At 40.4% G+C, this 7454-nt stretch overlaps 1 pseudogene; it reads left to right on the forward strand.

Annotated features, from left to right (window-relative positions):
* The first annotated feature begins 6947 nt into the window (after positions 1–6947).
* Positions 6948–7066, forward strand: LOC136886923 (5S ribosomal RNA; annotated as a pseudogene).
* The last annotated feature ends 388 nt before the right edge of the window (positions 7067–7454 follow it).

Here is a 7454-nt window from a genome sequence, read left to right on the forward strand (position 1 = left end):
AGAATTCTCCTCTCTCCTCTGCCTTCAATTTGGAGCATTGATAAATTTAAGTCTTCTAAATCATTTATGATCTCTATGAACCAAATGTCCTTTGTTTTGTTTTTCCAGAAGTAACTAAATAACTGTTTCACTATTTGGGTTTCTAGCAGTCTGAATATATGACAAAAAAGCCAATTCTCCTTTTCCGCATTGTATCTATCATTGATTTTCACGATATACCACTTCATTAGGTAATAATCTCCATTGGTCATCAACTTGGTGTCTCATATTGATGACTGTCTTGATGATTCTTCTCTCTACTTTCTTCAGTTTATCGATTGTTTATTTAGTGTTCAACTTGAAGTGTGTTTCACTAGCATAAGTTGCTTCGGGTTTTACAACTGTATTGTAATGTCGACATTCAGCATTCATGGAGAGATTTTTTTTTTTTTTACAAGTTGGTCAGGTGATTTGCTGTGCTGTTTTCAGTTTAGAAGTTCTGCTATCGTTCGATGTTTTCTCTTTTGTGTTCCAGGTTATAATATTGGAACTTATTCATAATCTTAATTTATTTGTCATTGTCGAGGTGAATGGCTGGTGTTTCAATTCTGAAGGTCGGCATCATTTCAGTCCTTTCAAACGAGATTTGCAGTCCGATTTTTGCTGCAATTTTCTCCAGTTCTTCAGTTTGAAATTTAGCTTCTTCCGCACTACTTGTTAGTAATCCAAGATTATCTGCGAATGCTAGGCAATTAAGTTTAATATTTATGCCTAACTTGATGTTTGAATGACATTTCTTTGCCCATTCTCGCATGACGTTCTCCAGGGCAGAGTTAAACAATAATGGCGAGAGTCCATCTCCCTGTGTATTTCAAATGGTTCAGACAATTCACCTCTAATGTTTAATAATTTATTTTAATCCAAAATGCGTTTGAATACATGCATTTTTTCTTATGTTTGTTTATTTTATTTATTTATTTTATTCGTTTCGACCCTTATCATCTCGAGTGACTTGTTCAGTACGTTTTCATTTTTCCCAATACCTCTTCTTTCTCTCACTCCTGCCATTTCTCTCCGCTTCTGTGATTAGGATCTTGATCTTAGTATCGGTCCATTTGTGACTTTCAACGAGCTTTTTGTAAGCAGATCTATCCTGCACAGTGGTTAGTGGATATTTAATCTTATGCCAATGGCCTTCCAATCCTCCCTAACTTCCTTCACCCAGGTACTTCCCGTTAAGCATGTCGCATTCCATATCTTCTTTGATAAGGCCCCCATACACGATCAAATAATTTTCGTAGCAAAGGGTTTTGCACAAACATTTTGATGGTGCATGGCACAGATTGACTAGTTGCACAACTGTTTGAAACAAATCGGGAGAAACGGAAATAATTTGCGCAACACACTCTGCTTGACCTATAGCAGTGTTTGACGACAGTTGGCCGTGTGAATACCTTTCCTGTATCTACTGAGTCCGGTTTGGTATGGCGTCAACACAAATCTTTGATAAAGAATTCTGGCGAGAGTTCATCTCAGTCTATCGCGAGTTGTCTGAACTGTGGAAAGTGAGCTGTATAAAAATAGGAATATGAAGGATGCGGCGTGTGATAAACTGGTGGAAAAGGTGGAGCAGATTGATCCCAAAGCAGATAGGACCCTGGTGCGTACCACAATTAATACTCTTTGTACTTCGTACCGTAGAGAACGTAAGATACTCAATACCAGCAAACAAGCAATAACTATCGCGATGCAATTAGCTTCTGTGTAGGACATCCTCTCCCGAGAATTTCAAAAATGAACTGAGATTTGCACAAAACATTGCAACGAGTATGTACCAAAGTTTGTGCAAACAAGACGTTGCACAAATCCTTTGTTGCGAAAATTGTTTGATAGGCTGTTGTCTTCCACCCTCATCAAATGTCCCGTAATACACTTGATATTGGTTCTAATTTCTCGTATATATCTTGCCTTGATCTATGCACCCATATTTCAGCTTGTTTTTTGGTACACCATATATCTCTCAGGGTCTTTCTTTCCTCCTTTCCCAGTCGAATACAAGCTTTTTTGCCTAATGTCATGGTTTCAGTAGCGTTCCGGATGGTTGTCGTATAGTGTCGCAGTTTGGTGTTCCTCGATAGGTTTTTCTTCCCATAAATCGTCTTGGTCGTGAATCGTAGCTTCTGCAGGAGTCGTGCTTTGTCTTATAATTCTGTAGTTTGCCTCTATATTCTCAGCTAGGTACCGGGAACTGTCGACTCTCTCCACTACCTGATCTCCAACCTTACATTTGACCTTTGCATTCAGTTTGTTTATCAATTGCTACATTAAACACTACAATTAAACTTATTACCTATTTACACCCAATTTCTAATTTTTTTAAATGTTGAAAATATGTCTTAGCCGATAAAGTAAATATATGCAATTTCCTCTATTGTGTCGAAAGATGAAGGGCTGAAGGGCCCGGAAAGGTTTCAAATTGTGAGTCTTTCATAGCTCTATCAAACTAAAAAAAATCGAAAATTACTTCTGGCCTTTATTCCTAAAAACAGGATAAAGTCGCTCGTTTCTTTACTCGTTTTGTTTTTTATTCAAATCATAGCCAAATTAACTTATTCACATTGGTCTTTCTGTAATGTGTTCCTTGGTTCAATACCCTCAGGCATTTTTTGAATTTTGAAAAATGTCCATACCGAATGTAGTTATAAGGGCTTAAGTGAAACTCTCCATTGACTCACATTAACGCTCCTAGTGGCAGAAACAAGGCGAACTGCCAATTGAATCGACCGGATAACGATGATTAAGAAAAGGATTGTAAATTTTAGGAATAACTAGGGAATATATTCTCATACTTTATTTTATTTGCCTAAAATTCGTAGTTCACATCCGTGGGCTGTTTTCAACATTGGGTTGCTTGTCTGTAGGGCTAGAACTGTGGATTTTTTGCACATATTTCGGTCTTTGATATTACGTAAAATTCGGGCTCTAGTTATTTCATTACCCCCTGGTTTCGAAAAATAAAGAAAGTATCGTTTTATATCCAGTAATATTCAAAGAACATTTTATGTTGAAGGGAGGTCGTGATCTTGCACTTTCCATGCCAGGAGCTGGAGCTACAGGTTCGCGACGTCATATCTACCACAAAGCCACCACGCCACAGCGCAGCGGACATGGGTAAAGTGCCCTATAATCACAGTTCCGGTGACTTACCATGCGAGTAGCTGCAGTCCAGCAGACCAATATCCGGCAGTTACCGAGCAAAGTAGTTGAAACTCTGTTCGCAATACGTAATACTAATAACTTGTTGCGCTGAACACGTGAAACTCTAGGGTCAAGGTGACCTCATGTAAACAGAAATGTCCCAAAATACATGACATTCAAGAAAACTGTTGTGCTAAAAACACTCATATATTGATTTAATGTGTAAGATATGTAAGTGTAGTGTGTAAGATGTATTATACAGAGGAAGTGGCATCCGATTTTCGGCTGAATACCTATTATACCTATTCCCAAGAAAGCCGGTGCTGACAAGTGTGAAAACTACTGCACCATTAGTTTAGTATCAACGGCTGCAAGTAATTGTTAACACCTACTTTTATTTGAAGCGCACAAATTATGCATAGAGTTGAGAAACAAACTAAAATTGTCCTGTACACTGCCATCACCCACTTTTACAAAAGTTCACAATAAATTTGTACAAGTGGCTGCATTGCACACCGCATAGTTTACATATGCAGGATTCTTCTCAGCTATGGAAGTACTCGGTTTTACACAGCTTATGGTGGTATTCATGTATTGCCATCGAGTTCACAAAGTGTTGTAGGTTAGTTTTTATTCATCACGGCCTCCGTAGTATAAAAGTCGATCCAGATTTCGTCTCTTTTCTTTACTCTGTCTTGCATTAGTTTCTCCCAGGCGTCTCTTCATCCGGAGGTATCCTTGGCAAGTTCATACGCTAGTCGAGAAGTTGTGTATTTCGATATCCCCTGGGTAACTTCCAGAAAGCGCGACTTGACTGCTTCGAGCGTCCTCAAGTCCTCCATGGTCGGTTTCTCCCAGCCCGTATGGGGCGATGTTGAAACTGAGTTGGGAGGAGATCAATTTGTCTTCAGAATTAATGTAGTGACACGTGAAGCAATCCTAACTTTATGTATGATGTTGATTGGTCCAAGCTATTTGAGATTCTGAAGGTGATCGGCATGAGGTACTGAAAAGAAGAATTATCTGTAATCTCTACAAAAATCAGTCTGCAGTGATAAGAATCGAGGAAAGCAGCAGCAATCCAAAAAGGAGTGAGGTAAGACTGCAGTTTGTCATAAAACAAGCGTAAAAGAAATCAAAGAAAACTTTGGAAAGGGAATCACAATCCAAGGAGATTTGCTGATGATGATGTTATTTTATCTGAATCTGTAGAACAGGGATGGCCACAACGAGGCTCGCGAGCCACATGCGGCTCTTGAGTCAGTCTCGTGCGGCTCTTGACACCAAGTTTAGAGTAAAATTAATTGACATAATTATTGGAAACTAACAACATCTCGTGGTCGGCGGCAGTCAGCAGCAGTGATGTGCGGCTTAAATTAATTAAATATAAATATCGATCTAAACTCACTGATGAACATTTAAGTGTAATATTGTGAACTGCGCTGACAAATTATCAGCCAGATAAAAAAAAACTAACAGCAAAAATGAACACTGGAAGAAGCACTTCTCAAAAGTTAAATATCATTCCTTGATACGCACCTGAACAATAATGTTCTATGTAGTGTAGAAAATAAATGTTCCTTCATTTGTTATAAAATGAAAAGCGTGTCTTCATTTTATAAACCATTTTGTAAACATACTCCCAATTTTGTCTCCTAAATTTGCTCGTAAATTTGCGGCTCTCAAAATTAAGGTTAGTGGCCACCCCTGCTGTAGAAGATCTGGAGAAACTGCTGAATGGTATGAACAGTTTTGGGGAAGGACTACAAGAAGAAAATAAATAAGTCCAAAACAAAAGTAATGTAGTGCAGTCGAACAGGAAATGTTAGATTAGGAAATGAAGTCTTAAAGGAAGTAGATGAATATTGTTACTCGGGTAGTAAAATAACTAACGGTAGCAAAAGTAAGGTAGGTAGGTAAGGGTTATACTGCCCGAAGGCAGGTCCGAACCTCCGCAGAGGTGTTCCTGAGCCGGAGTTTACGTGCGGTAGGGTGGCCAGTTCCTTTCCGCTCCTCCATTCCCTTACCCCCCACCAACAGCGCGCGGCAACCCATCCAACTCCTGACCACGCCCAATGTTGCTTAACTTCGGAGACCTCACGGGATCCGGTGTTTCAACACGGCTACGGCCGTTGGCGTAGCAAAAGTAAGGAGGATATAAAATGCAGACTAGCACAAGCAAGGAAGGTCTTTCGTAAGAAAGGATATTTACTCAATTTGAACATTGATAGAGAAATTAAAAATGTATTTTTGAAAATTTTCGTCGGGAGCGTGGCATTATATGGAAGTGTGTCATGGAAGATAACTTGCTCAGAAAGAAAGAGATTAGAAGCTTTTGAAATGCGGTGTTAGAGACAAATGCTGAAGGTGGGGTGGGTAGATCGAATTACGAATGAGGAGATAATGGAATTGGTGAGAGAAGATCGCTTTTGGTAAATTTGACGAAGATAAGGGATAGAATGATAGGACACATCATAAGACACTCAAGACTTGTGCAGCTGGTTTTTGAGGGAAGTGTAGTGTGTAAGGACGGTGGGGGTAGAGCAAGGTGTGAATATGATGAGCAGATTAGAGGAGATGTAGGATACAGTAGTTATGCAGAAATGAAAAAAGCACATGATAGGGTGGCATGGAGAGCTGCACCAAACCAGTCTGTGGCCTGATGACTCAAATAACAACATAAGTCTTAATTTAAAATTATCATACTACATATGACCGCGGTGTGGAGGTAGCGTGCCTGCCTGTTACCCTGAGGCCCCGGGTTCGATTCTTGGCCAGGTCAGGGATTTTTACTTGTATCTGAGGGCTGGTTAGAGGTCCACTCAGCCTAAGTGATTACAATTGAGGAGGTATCTGACGGTGAGATGGCGGCCCCGGTCTAGAAGCTAAGAATAACGGTCGAGAGGATCCGTCGTGCTGACCACACGATACCTCGTAACCTGCAGGCCTTCGGGCGGTGGAAAGAATCGGCTGTCAATAGACTGTTTCGGTATTTGCGAAAGTGAAAGTAAGAAATCGCAGAAAACAAACTTTGATGCTGCTTGTTGTTTTAAGGGGCCTAACATCGAAGGTTATCAGCCCGAAAACAAATCTTAGGACAGCCGACGGTGGGATTCGAACCTACGCGTTTTCCGAATACAGACTTTGGCTCTCCAGCCGTAGCGCATGGCCACTCCGCTTGACGGTACACCTTTTATATAAAACTAATATTTCGGTAGATGTATACAAATAAAAAGGGTTAGTGCAGGATAGCGTGGCGTGGAGACCTGCATCAAACCAGTCTATGCACTGATTAGCTAAACATTTTTTGTTAAGAATAAAGCCATACATTCCAGAGTCGACTTAGTTAACTATAACTTAAAAAGCTTTTCAGTCTTTCGAACAAATTCAAACCTAAATAACTAGATTCCCGATGTTTAAGCTGTAATAGGTTGGAATGCAAAATGCAAATAACAAGTATGTACTACACGAACAACAGTTCTACTATGTGATATGCATAGGGTCTCGTCCTAGTAGAACCCCTGAAACTTATGTTACTCTCTCTACATTACGGAAGAGCGGGGAGACGACAGTTCCTGTCCAGTAAGCTGCTTTCCATTCTAACCTATTATAGCCGAACTTCCGCACTCCATATATAACATACCTGTAAATTAATACATTATATTAAACATATTTGGTTCTACAAGAACATCCCCAGTTTCTATCAAATAACTTTTAACCAGGTACATATATTTTACACAATATAATTTACCTTTCTTAAACCGGTCAATGCAAACGACCATACCATGTTGAATACACCGGTTCTCGTCCGATCACCACAGTTAAGGAACATTGGACGTGGTCAGTACTTGGATGGGAGACCGCTTGGGAACATTACGTGCCGTTGGCTCAATTCCCTTTCGGCGGCTCCGTGGTGTAGGGATAGCGTGCCTGCCTCTTACCCGGAGGTCCCAGGTTCGATTCCCGGCCAGATCTTGGATTTTTACCTGGACCTGAGGGCTGGTTCGAAGTCCACTAAGCCTAAGTGATTAGAATTGAGGAGCTATCTGACGGTGAGATAGCCCCGGTCTAGACAGCCAAGAATAACGGCCGAGAGGATTCGTCGTGCTGACCTCCACTACACCTCGCAATCTGCAGGCCTTCGAGATGAGCAGCGGTCGCTTGGTAGGCCAATGCCCTTTAAGGGCTGTAGTGTCATGGGGTTTGATAAACTGGTCAGTGATTATGAATTGGTTATGTTATGTTAAACATTGTACAAATAATTGATGTTTTAGTTC

This window comes from Anabrus simplex, chromosome X (assembly GCF_040414725.1).
Source record: "Anabrus simplex isolate iqAnaSimp1 chromosome X, ASM4041472v1, whole genome shotgun sequence".
Classification (NCBI taxonomy): domain Eukaryota; kingdom Metazoa; phylum Arthropoda; class Insecta; order Orthoptera; family Tettigoniidae; genus Anabrus; species Anabrus simplex.